This window comes from Schistocerca serialis, chromosome 4, assembly GCF_023864345.2.
Source record: "Schistocerca serialis cubense isolate TAMUIC-IGC-003099 chromosome 4, iqSchSeri2.2, whole genome shotgun sequence".
Classification (NCBI taxonomy): domain Eukaryota; kingdom Metazoa; phylum Arthropoda; class Insecta; order Orthoptera; family Acrididae; genus Schistocerca; species Schistocerca serialis.
The window spans coordinates 617,148,956-617,166,571 of record NC_064641.1 but is presented as its reverse complement, the minus strand read 5'-3'; the positions used below and the strand labels follow the sequence as shown (position 1 = coordinate 617,166,571).

The following is a 17,616-nucleotide window of genomic DNA, read 5'->3' as shown; positions in this document are numbered from 1 at the left end:
TTCAGAGAAGCACTGTTTACAACTGAAGCTAATTTAGGGACTCAGATTTATATAGGTCGAACTTATAAATCATTTATCAGTATCAGTATCGGTATCACAGATAACAAATTAAATTGAGTTGGTGGTTTAAACTGTATTACCTCTAATTTTGTAGAGTTAATATATCTCAGAATATAAAATACATGAGATTATGCTGTCAGACACAGCGTAATGTGCTGAAATTTATTGACTGATGAGTTCTGTAAGATTTCTCTACCCGAATGACGATATGAGAGAACATATTTGTATCAGTGGGGTTCCTCAGTAGCTACTATTAGTGCCTCTTATCCTGTGTTCGGCCAACGTTAAGATCAGACAACACTTCGCGCGTAATTTGACCTGAATTATTGTCATATGGAACGTGGAAATTTTTTCACTGCGTAATAAATGTTACATACAGCTACGGAGAAGCTAGAATACGTCGCTAAGTATTTCCTAGACAGAATCAGTACGATTACAGTCCGTGGAGCGCGTTCAACATTTCTGTTAAACTGCGAAAATAGTCATTACATTTAGCCCTCTAGGATAATTTCTTTGAAACCGCTGTTAAAATTGTTAGTTATGAGGTGGAGTTACTTGTAGGGGGGCTGATACTTGTCTTCAGTGCAGACCATGGAAATAGAGGCGGTAGTCATAAAAGTCATAGGTTAACTTGCATCCTTAACATGATAACTGAGAAATTGTGAAACAAGATTAATAAAGCGTGTTCGTTCTCATCTAATCTGTTCATCATGATTCACAAATATAATGTGATATCAGAAGGAAAATCCTTGCAATAATGTGGTAAAGTACTGCCTTCGATGTAGAGCGGGCGGGGAGGGGGAATAGTAATAGTAGTATTAGTAGTAGTAGTAGTAGCAGTGGTATGGTATTCTGCCTTACGGCAGGCCTTGTCATAGATTAAGCTTCTTCCACATTTGTCTGTCCATACCAGTCTTTTCATTTCTGAATATTTTCCTCCTTTCATACTGTCCAGCATTTGATATCTTCTTTTTCCCCTTCCCCATTTCCCCTCCACCATTCCTTCTATTCCTTCCTTCAATAAACAGTCCCTCCTCAGAAACTTCCTGGCGGATTAAAACTGTGTGCCGGACGGAGACTCCAACTCGGGACCCTTGGTTTCACGGGCAAGTGCTCTACCAACTGAGCTACCCAAGCAAGACTCACGCCCCGCCTTCACAGGGTTAATTCAACCAGTACCTCGTCTCCTACCTTCCAAACTTCGCAGAAGTACTGGCGTAATTACTGCTGTGAGAACGGGGCGTGATTCGTGCTTGGGTAGCTCAGTTGGCAGAGCACTTGCCCGTGAAAGGCAAAGGTCCCGAGTTCGAGTCTCGGTCCGGCACACGGTTTTAATCTGCCAGGAAGTTTCAAATCAGCGCATACTCCGCTGCAGAGTGAAAATTTCATTCCAGTTCCTCCTCAAACCATGTCCAATCTAGTTCCGTTTCCTATTTCTGATGACTTTCAGCATGTTTCTTTCTTCTCCTATCTCTTCTTAATACTTCTTCATTCCTTACTCGGTCTTCCCATTTCACTTTTTTCATTCTTCTCCATATCCGCATCTCTAGTGCGTAAATCTTCTTTCATTTTCCTTCTTCAATGTTCAGGTCTCCGCACCATATGCTGCAACGCTCCAGATGTAACATTTGGCAAGTCTTTTCCTCAGATCTTTGTTTAGTGGTCCACAAAGTAATTTCTCTTTCCTCTTAAATCCTTCTTTTGGCATTGCAGTTCTTTTAGTAATTTCTGTTGAGCAATACATACCATCCATTATTACACTTCCTGAGTAATTGAAATTATTCACTTGCTCTATTTCCTCTCCCCCTATTTTCATAGGGGATTTTCACCCCTTTCCTCCAACTACCAAGCTTCTCCTCTTCTTCTTGTTAATCTTCATTCTATATTCTTCTAATTTTTGTGTTTAGATCATCTAACATTTCTTCCATCTCTCCTGCACTCTCTGCCATCATAACCATGTCGTCTGCAAATCTTATACACTCCGCTCTCCGACCCCCTATACAAACTCCTGTCCTTCCGTCAAAACTTTCACTAATAATTTCCTTCAGATATGTACTGAACAGTGTTGGTGATAAACAAAAACCTTGTCTTATACCTCTTCCCAGTTAAATTTCTTCACTAATTTTATTTTATTTTCTACTACTTCTGTTTTCTAATAAATGGGGTCACTTTCATTTTATAGTTTGCTGTGTTATGTTGTTGATACCGCAATACTGGCCTTGTAACTATCCACAAACTTCTTGAGTCATATTTGTTTTCGTGCATGCTTGTTGTTCTTTATTAATCTTGTTTCAAAATTTCTCAGTCATTAGACTAACCTATGACTTTTATGACTACTGTCTATATTTCCATGGTCTGCACTGAAGACAAAATTACACAAGGAGGGTATAGGATTACATGAAAACAAACAGGTCTCAAGGAGATTGTGGATGATTACAAGGCCAGTATTACGGTATAAACAATATAACACAATAAACTATAAAATGAAACTAACCCCGGTTGGAAGAAAACAGAAGTAGTAGAAAATAAAATAAAAGCGAACTTGGCTCCCATCCATCACAACATAATGTACACTGCGTTCAACAGCTAGGTGGTAATATGAAGACACTGTGAATTAGTTTCAGTTTGTGTCGTAGAAAGATAGAATGTAGTTTCTAGAGCAAATTTCATCTTCAAATATTAGGTCTCATTGCTTTACTGATCGCCGTAGATTCTATCTTGCAGTATCATCAAGGAATTTAATCCCTGTTATATGGATTTTGTATGAACAGTTACTTAACGCTGCAAATTTTTTTTTCAAATTCGAGTAAGTTGTTAACTTAAATCTTTTTTCAGTGAATAATTAGTGTCAGCAGGCATGCTAGAAAATGAAGCTAGTTTCAGAAAATGAACAGACCATAAGGAAATACATTGAGCAAATTACTGAATATGCCAAAATCGCTACGAATTATGAGACAAGGGAGCTATCCAACACTCCCGCTGCCTAAGTGTCATTAGCGTTTCAACTTTTAGTAATTATACAAGCATTTAGAGCTATTTACAACGATTTAAAATCATACCAAATATCCGAAACTGGCCTAGGTACGGTTTTTACATTAGTAAAGACAAGGCAATAATATTCTGCTGCTCAGCACTGAGCGTGGTGACGCGGCGAGTAAGATATTGGGCTCGCATTTGAAAAGGGTATAGTTAATATCTCCATTAGCCCTTCTCGCTTGTGGTATCTTGAGGTTTCCCGAAATCCCTTAAGAAAACTATCCCCTCCCACTACAAGTACTATCCATCGTCCGTATCTCGTTAAATATTAATGTGCCTTCCTTCCCTTTTTGGGTTTCCGCAACTGAACGTGTGCAAACAAAAGTTTATAGAATGAGATTTTCACTCTGCAGCGGTGTGTGCGCTGATATGAAACTTCCTGGCAGATTAAAACTGTGTGCCCGACCGAGACACGAACTCGGGACCTTTGCCTTTCGCAGGCAAGTGCTCTACCATCTGAGCTACCGAAGCACGACTCACGTCCGGTACTCACAGCTTTACTTCTGCCAGTACCTCGTCTCCTACCTTCCAAACTTTACAGAAGCTCTCCTGCGAAACATGCAGAACTAGCACTCCTGAAAGAAAGGATATTGTGGAGACATGGCTTAGCCACAGCCTGGGGGATGTTTCCAGAATGAGATTTTCACTCTGCAGTGGAGTGTGCGCTGATATGAAACTTCCTGGCAGATTAAAACTGTGTGCCCGACCGAGACTCGAACTCGGGACCTTTGCCTTTCGCGGGCAAGTGCTCTACCAACTGAGCTACCGAAGCACGACTCACGTCCGGTACTCACAGCTTTACTTCTGCCAGTACCTCGTCTCCTACCTTCCAAACTTTACAGAAGGTCTCCTGCGAAACATGCAGAACTAGCACTCCTGAAAGAAAGGATATTGTGGAGACATGGCTTAGCCACAGCCTGGGGGATGTTTCCAGAATGAGATTTTCACTCTGCAGCGGAGTGTGCGCTGATATGAAACTTCCTGGCAGATTAAAACTGTGAGTACCGGACGTGAGTCGTGCTTCGGTAGCTCAGTTGGTAGAGCACTTGCCCGCGAAAGGCAAAGGTCCCGAGTTCGAGTCTCGGTCAGGCACACAGTTTTAATCTGCCAGGAAGTTTCATATCAGCGCACACTCCGCTGCAGAGTGAAAATCTCATTCTGGAAACATCCCCCAGGCTGTGGCTAAGCCATGTCTCCACAATATCCTTTCTTTCAGGAGTGCTAGTTCTGCATGTTTCGCAGGAGAGCTTCTGTAAAGTTTGGAAGGTAGGAGACGAGGTACTGGCAGAAGTAAAGCTGTGAGTACCGGACGTGAGTCGTGCTTCGGTAGCTCAGTTGGTAGAGCAATTGCCCGCGAAAGGCAAAGGTCCCGAGTTCGAGTCTCGGTCGGGCACACAGTTTTAATCTGCCAGGAAGTTTCAAAAGTTTATAGGATCAACCTGTGGTCTGTCTGTCTGTCAGATTGTTAATATCCGTTTCCTCAGAATCCGTTAGAGACACAAACTTGAAATTTACACACACCAAAAAAAGTTCAGCATCACCTCGGTTCCGAGGGTTCCGGAACCTATACTGAAAATTGGAGTAGAGATCAATATAAACATCACCTACGCTCCTTTTATGCTGTACAACCATACAGCGAGGCCTTCAGAGGTGGTGGTCCAAATTTCTGTACACACCGGTACCTCTAATACCCAGTAGCATGCCCTCTTGCATTAGTGCATGCCTATATTCGTTGTGGCATACTATCCGCAAGATCTTCAAGGCATTGTTGGTCCTGGATGTCCCACTTCTCAACGACGATTCGGCGTAGATCCCTCAGAGTGGTTGGTGTACCACGTCGCCCATAAACAGCCCTTTTCAATCTATTCCAGGCATGTCCAATAGGCTTCAAGTATGGCGAACATGCTGGCCGCTCTAGTCGAGTGATGTCGTTATCCTGGAGGAAGTCATTCACAGGATGTGCACCATGGGGACGCTAATTGTCGTCTATGAAGACGAATGCCGCGGCAGTATGCTGGCGATATGGTTCAACTATCGGTCGGAGAATGGCATTCACGTATCGCACAGCCATTACGGTGCCTTCTATGACCACCAGCAGCGTATGTCGGCCTCTCATATTGCCACCCGAATACAGGAGGGAACCTCCACCTTGCTGCACTCGCTGGACAGTGTGTCTAAGGCATTCTGCCTGACCGGGTTGCCTCCAAACACCTCTGGTTGAAGGCATATGCGACACTCATCGGTAAAGAGAACGTGATGCCAATCCTGAGCAGTCCATCGGGCATGTTCTTGGGCCCATCTGTACCGCGCTGCCGGCCGCGGTGGCCTAGCGGTTCTAGGCCTCAGTCCGGAACCGCGCGACTGCTACGGTCGCAGGTTCGAATCCTGCCTCGGGCATGGATGTGTGTGACGTCCTTAGGTTAGTTAGGTTTAAGTCAGAGGTTCCCAATCTGGGGGGCGCGCCCCCCTCGGGGGGCGTCATGATGTTGCAAGGGGAGTTAGCGGTGGAGTTAGCGGTGTAAACCTAATATTTCTTTTTAATATCGATATTTTAATAAAAGTGAATGTGGAGGTATTAATGATAGATTATGGTGCTAAATGCAATCGTTTGGCGTCCCACTTCCCGCAATCCTATCTCAATAACCTATCCCAGAACATACAGCTTTTGAAGATCTCGTTTAGAATGTCACGTTTAGAATGTCACACACAGAAACCCTCAAAATTACGAAGGCGATATGCGTTAATTCTAATATATCAGATTTGTAAACAACTTACTTCTGACAGTTGGAAAACAGAAAAGTCAGGTATTATCTATTCCGTACATTTGTACACATGAACTGAAAGTAATCATGTTATAACTTTTAGCCGTAGTAGGCTATGTTCATCAGAGTAACAATCACTTATACTGCATAACTGCAAAAATGCCGTTTTATTGCCCTGTCAACCCATGGATCCCCATGTGATGCGATTACAGTGACTTTAATAGACTGTATACGATTCAAATGAACTGGCGGGTTCGTAATTTGGACGCCAGGGTTATGCCCTTTGTCACCAGAAAAATGTGCACGACGTCAATGCGAAACTACTACAAGTGTTCGTTCTGAGTAGAGTACTTCACGCCGTTCTGGAAACATTGTAGTGAGTGCAAACAATGAGACATAGCCCAGCTAGGTAGATAATGAAGTCCATTAGTGATGCTACTTTTTTTTTTGCGAACGGTCAGTACTACGGCTCTTTCATTCGAATTACTTACCTTAAAAAAAACAGTTATTTTTTTCTTTCTTTTGAAATACGGCATAATTACGTTTGAAATTAGTGTCGTTCTTTGCTGTGACAATGGCTTCTTTTGGTACGAGTACAGAGATAACTGTTTGGCACTGTGCACAGTTTCCAGCGATGTGTGAGGTGTATCCACGACCTTACTTAATTACTGTGAAATTTGACAACCAATACATTGATGTTATCTCAAAACTTATAGCCTTTCGTTTATGAGTATCGAAAGATAGGGGCACGGATACGATTTTCGCATAAAACTCCATGCTACCCTGCTCAGAACAGCACCGCAGAACAGGTAGCAAATTCTTAGGGTACCTGTGTGCTGTTTCCGCCCTAATCCGGGAAAAGCCCGTTTCTCCCAGCAAGAGCCCTGCTCGGCCGCCAGGTCGCAGACACACAGTGTACTGACTACCTGCGCTGCGGCTGGGCTTCCCCGTTCTTCGCCCCACTCCTCACAGGCAGTCATCTGAGGTGCCGACAGACGACAGTAGCTTTCCTTTATTTCAGTTCGTTGCTTGCAGTTGTTGACACATCTGATGTATTGGATTTTGCTGAAATCGCGTTGAATCTTTCACAGTTGTGCCTCAGTAAAATCAGTGTTAGTGCGAAATTATACTGTTTACTTCTGGTTTTCGTTTTACTTCACCATGAGTGTCGCGAAAAAAACGTAATTATAATGATGATTATATCAAATACCGTTTTGCTTCTATACAAATCAATGGTGTTGACCAGCCGCAATGTGTTATTTGATATGAGGTATTGAGTAATGATTCCATGAGACCTCGTCTGGAACGCCATTTGTGGGCAAAGTATGGTGCATTGAAAGAGAAGCCGAAGGAATTTTTTGCTCCAAAATGTGATAATTTGAAACGGATGAAGTTCGACACTACTGGATCCTTCTCTCAGACATCAGAAAAGTTACTGGAAGCCTTGTATGAGTTATCGCTACTTATTTAAAGGACCGAGAAAAGTCATATTATCGTAGAGACACTAGTCAAACCCTGTTTGTTGAAAGCTGCTGATATTGTTCTTGGGTCAGAAAGTAAACAAAAACTTTCACAAATACCACTTTCTGACAATACTGTGAAACATCGGATTGATGACATGGCCGAAGACATACAAAATCAATTAGTTACGGCCGTCAAACAATCGCAGTTTTTCGCAATACAGTTAGACGAGAGTACCGATAATGCGAACTGTTGCCAAATGCTAGTTTTCGTTCGCTATATAGAAAATGAAGCAGTTAAAGAAGAGTTGCTGTTTTCTACAGAGTTAAAGACAACTTCAAAAGCAATTCATATAATGGCAGCCGTCTCTAAATTCTTTTGTAAAAATGAATCATCATGGCAGAAACTGATAGGCGTTTGCACAGACGGCGCCCCATCAATGTTTGGATGTCGCTCAGGATTCGTGCAGATGGTCAGACAAAAAAACCCTAGTGTTACTGCTATCCGTGTAATACAACCGTCAAGCATTGGCAGCTAAGACACTTCCAAAGGAACTCAATGATATCTTGAAATTGTGCATCAAAATCGTGAATCATATTAAAAAGAGTGCGTTAAATTCCAGGTTATCTACGGCTCTTTGTGAAGACTTGGGAGCAGAGGATAAAACACATTTATTTCGTACAGAAGTAGGCTGGCTCTCAAAAGGAAATATGCTAGGAAGATTATTTGAACTTCGAGACGAAGTGATGCAGTTTTTGGAAAATACCAAATACCAAAGAAACTGAATTGTGTGTCGAATTTAGAAAGCCCAGTGTTCATGTTGAATTGGCTTATCTGTTAGATATTTTCGAATCTTTAAACACATTGAATCTGAAATTACAAGGTGGGGAGTCAAACATAATTTTTTCATCAGGATGCCATCAAAGCGTTTACAGATAAATTGCAACTATGGAAACGTAAAATTTTAGCCTCCAATTATTCCTGCTTTCCCAGATTGTTTGGAATCCTGGAAAAAGCCCAATTTCACAACGATTTTCAGGATACTGATACTAAGAGTAAAATATTCGTCGTGCGGTAGCGTTCTCGCCTACCGCTCCCGGGTTCGATTCCCGGCGGGGTCAGGGATTTTCTTTGCCTCGTGATGACTGGGTGTTGTGTGATGTCCTTAGGTTGGTTAAGTTTAAGTAGTTCTAAGTTGTAGGGGACTGATGACCATACATGTTAAGTCCCATAGTGCTCAGAGCCATTTGAACCATTTTTGAGTAAAATATTGAAGCATTTGTAGCAACTCATTGATGAATTCGAACGATACTTCCCTAACAGTTCTGATGATAAAATTTATTATAGGTTAGAGACGGATCCATTTCACGCTGACGTGGATGTGTTGCCAGACAGACTACAAGAGGATGTCTTAGAAATTAAAAATTATTCTGCAGTGAAGTATGACTCTGAGAAGATGAATAAGCCTTTATTTTGGGTGAAATATCTCACGGTGTATCCCAGCACAGCAGAACAAGCACTGAAACTGTATTTACCATTTTCAAGCACTTATTTCTGCGAAACAGAATTTCCAGCGTTAGTGGCGGTAAAAAATAAGCTTAGAAGCAAGCTCAGTATTGCCAATGATTTACGTTGCGCAGTTTCTACTATTCAGCCAAGAATTCAAAATCTTGTAAAAAATATGCAAGCTCATCCTTCACATTGATTTATTTGTTTGTTTCTTGCCATATGTGAGTGGAAATAACATTTTTATAATAAATACGTCGCATTATACAGGGTGTTTCAAAAATGACCGGTATATTTGAAACGGCAATAAAAACTAAACGAGCAGCGATAGAAATACACCGTTTGTTGCAATATGCTTGGGACAACAGTACATTTTCAGGCAGACAAACTTTCGAAATTACAGTAGTTACAATTTTCAACAACAGATGGCACTGCGGTCTGGGAAACTCTGTAGTACGATATTTTCCACATATCCACCATGCGTAGAAATAATATGGCGTAGTCTCTGAATGAAATTACCCGAAACCTTTGACAACGTGTCTGGCGGAATGGCTTCACATGCAGATGAGATGTACTGCTTCAGCTGTTCAATTGTTTCTGGATTCTGGCGGTACACCTGGTCTTTCAAGTGTCCCCACAGAAAGAAGTCACAGGGGCTCATGTCTGGCGAACAGGGAGGCCAATCCACGCCGCCTCCTGTATGTTTCGGATAGCCCAAAGCAATCACACGATCATCGAAATATTCATTCAGGAAATTAAAGACGTCGGCCGTGCGATGTGCCATCTTGCATAAACCACGAGGTGTTCGCAGTGTCGTCTAAGGCAGTTTGTACCGCCACAAATTCACGAAGAATGTCCAGATAGCGTGATGCAGTAATCGTTTCGGATCTGAAAAATGGGCCAATGATTCCTTTGGAGGAAATGGCGGCCCAGACCAGTACTTTTTGAGGATGCAGGGACGATGGGACTGCAACATGGGGCTTTTCGGTTCTCCATATGCGCCAGTTCTGTTTATTGACGAAGCCGTCCAGGTAAAAATAAGCTTCGTCAGTAAACCAAATGCTCCCCACATGCATATCGCCGTCATCAATCCTGTGCACTATATCGTTAGCGAATGTCTCTCGTGCAGCAATGGTAGCGGCGCTGAGGGGTTGCTGCGTTTGAGTTTTTTATGGATAGAGGTGTAAACTCTGGCGCATGAGACGATACGTGGACGTTGGCGTCATTTGGACCGCAGCTGCAACACGGCGAACGGAAACCCGAGGCCGCTGATGGATCACCTGCTGCACTAGCTGCGCATTGCCCTCTGTGGTTGCCGTAAGCGGTCGCCCTACCTTTCCAGCACGTTCATCCGTCACGTTCCCAGTCCGTTGAAATTTTTCAAACAGATCCTTTATTGTATGGCTTTTCGGTCCTTTGGTTACATTAAACCTCCGTTGAAAACTTCGTCTTGTTACAACAACACTGTGTTCTAGGCGGTGGAATTCCAACACCAGAAAAATCCTCTGTTCTAAGGAATAAACCATGTTGTCTACAGCACACTTGTACGTTGTGAACAGCACACGCTTACAGCAGAAAGACGACGTACAGAATGGCGCACCCACAGACTGCGTTGTCTTCTGTATCTTTCACATCACTTGCAGCGCCATCTGTTGTTGAAAATTGTAACTACTGTAATTTCGAAAGTTTGTCTGCCTGAAAATGTACTGTTGTCCCAAGCATATTGCAACAAACGGTGTATTTCTATCGCTGCTCATTTAGTTTTTATTGCCGTTTCAAATATGCCGGTCATTTTTGAAACACCCTATAAGTGAACTTTTTATTTTTCTCCTAACTATCCTTACATGTTGGTAATACTGTAAAATTATAAAAATCTATTTCGAAGAAACAATGTAAAATAAAGATAGTGAATCTGATTTAAATATAAATACTGCGTGTGATCCTTATGGATTCTGATGTTACGTGTGGTATGTTATTTCAACTAATAATAGTATTTCTTCTGGATGAAGACACAGCGAAAGTTTATCCTAGATATGGCAAGCCAAGAGTAGTCCTAAAATCGTATACTGGTGAAGAAACGGTGTGCAGCAAGGGAATGTAATCAAGGTAAGGACGTTGTTTCATTCTTATTTTTTAAAGTTCTGTGTAGTCTCCAAAATTATTTCGCGAAACTTATTTTTTTATTTTTGGTCTGGTTCTGGGAACTGGGTCTTTGTCGCCGTTCGGTAACTGTCGTCGTTGACATGAATGCCAACCTATGCGCAGTGACAATGGGGAGCGCTATAGGCGTACAAATTAGTGATGTTCGTTAACACCGTGACTGAATGACTATTTTTAATAATGAGTGAAAGTAATAAGCTACAGTTAACTTAAAATAATGGCCCGCATCCACTAATCTGCAAGGATCGCAAATATTTTTCTTCGTTTACCAAGGACTTTCTTTACATTAGGAGTGGCTTATAATCACTAGACTAAACTAATGACGTAATAACTGCGACTCTATTCATTAACAGCCCACCATGTTACATGACGTCGCCATCACAAATTTTTCAATAGTTTCTTAATAATTAATAAAAATCTCAATTTTTTTTTTGGGGGGGGGGGGGGGCACGGAAGTTTTCTTTTCAGCAGAAGGGGGGCGTGACAAACAAAAGTTTGGGAACCTCTGGTTTAAGTAGTTCTAAGTTCTAGGGGACTGATGACCACAGATGTTAAGTCCCATAGTGCTCAGAGCCATTTGAACCATTTGTACCGCGCTGCATGGTGTCGTGTCTGTGAAGATGGACCTCGCCATCAATGTCGGGAGTGAAGTTGCGCATCATGCAGCCTATTCCTCACAGTTTGAGTCGTAACACGACGTTCTGTAGCTGCACGGACAGCATTATTCGGCATGGTGGCGTTGCTATCCGGGTTCCTCCGAGCCTTAATCATTAGATAGCGGTCATCCACTGCAGTAGTAGCCCTTGGGCAACCTGATGGAAGCATGTCATCGACAGTTCCCATCTCTCTGTGTATCCTCCATGTCCGAACAACATCGCTTTGGTTCACTCCGATTTGCCTGGACTCTTCCCTTGCTGAGATTCCTTCATGGCACGAAGTAACGCTGCAGACGCGATCGAACCGCGGTATCGACTGCCTAGGCATGATTGAACTACATACAACACGAGCCTTGTACCACCTTCCTGGTGGAATGACTGCAACTGATCGGCTGTCGGACCCCCTCCGTCTACTAGCCGTGGCTCATGCAAGGTTGTTTACATCTCTGGGCGGGTTTAGTGACATCTCTGAACAGTCAAAGGGGCTGTGTCTGTGATATAATATCCACAGCCAACGTCTATCTTCAGGAGTTCTGGGACCCGGGGTCTATATGTCAAATATCGATATCTACAGTCCCTTGGTGGTGCATACAATTTAAGCTCCTAAGGCAATGCAGTCAAAAGATACACCCAGGTATGCCACTTGTTTTGATACTCGCAAACTCACTGATGAAAACCAATAGATTAGGTCATAGACAAGGGACTTGTGATCTAGAGGTAAAGCTTGGAAACCGAGAAGTCTCAGTATGAAACCTCTGTCGGACCACTGACCCTTACGTTCCTACTAACCTACCATTCACCTTTAAATGATACGACTAGTCAGCAGAAACAAGACGTAGTCCGGGTTACATGTTAAACCGTAGGTCTCCTTCCCTCGACAGGATAACTGCTGTAGGTTAAAGACATGCAAGTCGCTGAAGTGTCGTCAAATACATAGGCTAGCACCATGCCATTGAGCCACGCCGAATTATTATTATGATCTATATAGACATATAAGTGTGTTCGCAACTCTTAAGAGCGCGAGTCCTATTCGCACTTGTCCGGGTTCTTAAATTTCACCGGAATCAAAAGATATGCAATAAAAAATCTTGGCAACTATATCAAGATACTTCGGATTCACGCGACTGTGCCTGAAACGAATCTACTTAACGACAATGGTACGCTTATGTAAATTCACTTTCCAGCTCTGTGTTACTTCCATTATAAATATCTTCTGGCTGTTCGCAGCACTAAGAGGCTTCACAAGCATTCGTCTACCACTGGATACACGATGTCATTAAGCTATTCGTTGGCATGATATGTTACGCACTGAAATATATGGAAGTATATTTGTTCGAAGAACGCAAAAAGCGCACTGCTGTTTGAGGGGGGGGGGGGGGGGGAGGAGGGGGGGGGGTAATCGTCGTTACTTGTGGCAAGTGGTCAGTCAAGGCTAACCAAACAAGTATAGCTATAAAAGGAAGGTACTATGACACAGATATTAAGTTGTATTGCAATAACAATGGAGACATAATGCTTAAATCAAAAACATGGAAATGTAAAAGGACAGGAGCAATTCATTTTTTAGCGTGGGCTGCATTAAGAAGCATTAATGTTGCAAGACTTGCAACATTTGCTGCTTGTACTACTGCTGGTGTTACTATTGATAATTTTATTGCAGATGAAGTACATGACACCGTAGTTGATCTGTTAACCAAATCAGACGACGAACCACAACAACCATGCGATATTATTCAAGAAGCATATCTCCTATTGAGGAAACAGATAAGCATTTTGGAATAAAACGGAAACCTGAAGAAGATCCAGGGCCTGGTTCGGTGGAATATAAGCAAGCACGAGAAGATTCTTCAACTAACGAAGTACAAATGGCTGAAGAATGTTCTGCGCAAATTCGTTCTACTGGAAATAATAATAGTCGATCAATCATCAAAGTTTTGTGTGTCAAAGTGTAAATGCTATTACAAACGGGGATTTTATTAATAGCCTTGTTCATAATTCTAAAATTTTTTCATCGGATTATAAGCCACAAATAAATAAAATTAAAACAGCATGTCATGTTCATGGCGTAGGTTTAGCAGAGGAAACACATATTGTAGGTTCAATGAAGAGGCCTGCATTTTTAACTATAACGAAAGATGTAAGTCCAAGTTGTTCTGCAATGCAAGAAGTGAGTGAAAAATTAACACTAGTATCTGATAATGTAACATTATTTGTGTATGATCAGTGTATTTAAATAGTTCATGAACTTGGTAAATTGAGTAAAGTACATCAAGCACCTCAAATAGCTAGTTTTAGCTGAGGCATTAATCCTGCACTCTCACTGAAGCACATTCGTTTATGAATGCTAAAATGGTAATTCAAATGACAATTAGAACTACCATAGGCACTAATGATGAAGCAAATAATTCTCATACACATACATTAAGTCATATTGATGAAATGTAGATCCTTCTTCATCTAAATCTTTTGTAGATGATTTTAAAAGCGTTTGTTTTGATTCTAATGCAATGTACAGTACAGTATCTGGATCTTCTGCACGTATTTATGATAATTTAAATGTACCTAATCCCAAAAATAAAGAAAAAAAACGTAAAAACTGTCACCATAGAAGGACACCTGTCCCAGGTACTAAGCACTTTAGGAATTTAAGATAAAAAAATTTGTATTATTTTTGTAAAAGTTTATATACAGTAAAAAAATTTTTACAAATAAATTGGATTTAACTGTTTTCCCAATTTTTTAGCCCATGTAGTTCAATAATATTTACAAACTCTTTGTTCCCATTGTCTCGTTTGAGATATTCAATCTTAGAACATAAAAGTACGGGAGTTTTATTAAGAGTAAAAATCTCCTTCAAACATTATTTGAACATTAATAGGATCACCACTAAAAGCATTTTAACTGTTCAAACGATCCTGGACGACAATTAGGGTCATCTGTACATGTTTGTGGTTGGTGTGGTCTTCCGTCCTGAGACTGGTTTGATGCAGCTCTCATTGCTACTCTATCCTGTGAAAGTTTCTTCAGCTCCCGGTACATACTGCAACCTACATCCTTCTTAATCTGCTTGGTGTATTCATCTCTTGGTCTCCCTCTACGATTTTTACCCTCCACGCTGCCCTCCAATACTAAATTGGTGATCCCTTGATGCCTCAGAACATGTCCTACCAACCGATCCCTTCTTCTGGTCAAGTTGTGCCACAAACTTCTCTTCTCCCCAGTCCTATTCAATACTTCCTCATTAGTTATGTGATCTACCCATCTAATCTTCAGCATTCTTCTGTAGCACCACATTTCGAAAACTTCTATTCTTGTCCAAACTATTTATCGTCCATGTTTCATTTCAGTACTTGGCTACACTCCATACAAATATTTTCAGAAACGACTTCCTGACACTTAAATCAATACTGGATGTTAACAAATTTCTCTTCTTCAGAAACGCTTTCCTTGCCATTGCCAGTCTACATTTTATATCCTCGCTGCTTCGACCATCATCAGTTATTTTGCTCCCCAAATAGCAAAACTCCTTTACTACTTGAAGTGTCTCATTTGTGAATCTAATTCCCTCAGCATCACCCGACTTAATTCGACTACATTCCATTATCCTCGTTTTGCTTTTGTTGATGTTCATCTTATATCCTCCTTTCAACACACTGTCCATTCCGTTCAACTGCTCTTCCAAGTCCTTTGCTGTCTCTGACAAAATTACAATGTCATCGGCGAACCTCAACGTTTTTATTTCTTCCGAATTTTTCTTTTGTTTCCTTTACTGCTTGCTCAGTACACAGATTGAATAACATCGGGGACAGGCTGCAACCCTGTCTCACTCCCTTCCCAACGACTGCTTTCCTTTCATGCCCTTCGACTCTTATAACTGCCATCTGGTCTCTGTACAAATTGTAAATAGCCTTTCGCTCCCTGTATTTTACCCCTGCCACCTTTAGAATTTGAAAGAGAGTATTCCAGTCAACATTGTCAAAAGCTTTCTCTAAGGCTACAAATGCTAGAAATTTAGGTTTCCCTTTCCTTAATCTATTTTCTAAGATAAGTCGAAGGGTCAGTATAGCCTCACGTGTTCCAACATTTCTGCGGAATCCAAACTGATCTTCGCCGAGGTCGGCTTCTACCAGTTTTTCTAATCGTCTGTAACCGTGACTTATTAAACTGATAGTTCGGTAGTTTTCCAATCTGTCAACACCTGCTTTCTTTGGGATTGGAATTACTATATTCTTCTTGAAGTCTGAGGGTATTTCTCCTTTCTCGTACATCTTGCTCACCAGGTGGTACAGTTTTGTCAGGACTGGCTCTCCCAAGGCCGTCAGTAGTTTCAATGGAATGTTGTCTACTCCAGGGGCCTTGTGTCGACTCAGGTCTTTCAGTGCTCTGTCAAACTCTTCACGCAGTATTGTATCTCCCATTTCATCTTCATCAACATCCTCTTCCATTTCCATAATATTGTCCTCAAGTACATCGCCCTTGTATAGACCCTCTATGTACCCCTTCCCACTTTCTGCTTTCCCCTCTACGCTTAGAACTGGGTTTACATCTGAGCTCTTGATATTCGTACAAGAGGCTCTCTTTTCCCCAAAGGTCTCTTTAATTTTTTTGTAGGCAGTAGTATCTGTCTTACCCCTAGTGAGATAAGTCTCTACATCCTTACATTTGTCCTCTAGCTGTCCCTGCTTAGCCATTTTGCACTTCCTGTCGATCTCATTTTTGAGACGTTTGTATTCCCTTTTACCTGCTTCATTTACTGCGTTTTTATATTTTCTCCTTTCATCAATTAAATTCAATAGAAAAATATTATCATTTAAGTTACATAAAGAAATTTATTCGTACAAAATAATGTATTTAGCATCTTGTTTACTGGAACAGTAACATGATTTTCCACGATATTAACTACTTCTGAAAATATGTACTTTTCTTGTAATTTGGTCTGGTTTTAGATTGTGCAGATTAATTTATGTACTGGCTATCAAATTACGGACTGGTTGAATCACTTTCGAAGTGGGATTCTCCAAATTCACATACATTAGTATATCCTTTAATTTGACTGTATACCAAACATCGTATGGTAGTGTTCTGACTTTCTGTCCATTCTAAAAGTGACAAATCATTAATATATTTTTCGGTTTGTCCGACAACGACGGAGAAACATATCCATCTTGGTTTCGCAATGAAGTACTTGACAAGATTGATTTTTCCGTCGACGTTACAAGCTCCAATGACTCTCGTAAATTCGGCCCGCCCAAAGATAGAGGTGATGATATTGTGGAAGATGCAGATGCATGATCCACTATGTCATTTTCAGTTGTGAATGAAGTGTGTGTGTTCACTGTTAGTTCTTGGTTTTTCAAGGAAGAGGAAGAGATATTTTCCTAGTTTTCTGTTATTTGTGAATTTTCTATTAAATTTGTAATGATTTCATAACGGTTTTGATATTTGTTTTACCAGAAGACGCTATGTGTCCAACTGCTTTGGAACTTGACCATACTGCAAAATTAACGAAATGCTCTCGATTTTGTAACAGTTCCATGTAGCTTGTAGACAATTCACTATTTTGAATAGTGACACTCGTATTTTTTTGATAAAGTGGTTATATAGTCATACAAGGGATCTATGGGATCTAACATTCTTATTCTGACTGATGTAACTTAACAATTTCAATTAGTAGTGTTATAATTTCTAAATATTGTATTGAATCAGTACTGTCGATACTTTCAAGTTTTCTTTTCCTACCCATTTTCCTATGTGGGAAATTCGAATTTTTTCAAATGTTCGAAATCTCACCAGGGTTATGGAACTTAATTACCCAAATGAGCCAAAATTCACTGGACAACTTCCAATACAAATGTGACCCAATTCCGACCTTAGTAGTAGCTAATGCACGTGGAGGTCTAGAACGTATGACACGATTAATTTCAGGTACGAATAATAAGATAAGTAAATACTGAACAAGTTGCAATTAAATGAAA

The 17,616-nt window shown here is 41.0% G+C and overlaps 1 non-coding gene across 1 annotated transcript; it reads left to right on the top strand.

Annotated features, from left to right (window-relative positions):
* The first annotated feature begins 4,415 nt into the window (after nt 1-4,415).
* On the top strand, nt 4,416-4,490 carry Trnas-cga (transfer RNA serine (anticodon CGA)). The gene has a single exon. It is a non-coding gene; the product is annotated as a tRNA-Ser (tRNA).
* The last annotated feature ends 13,126 nt before the right edge of the window (nt 4,491-17,616 follow it).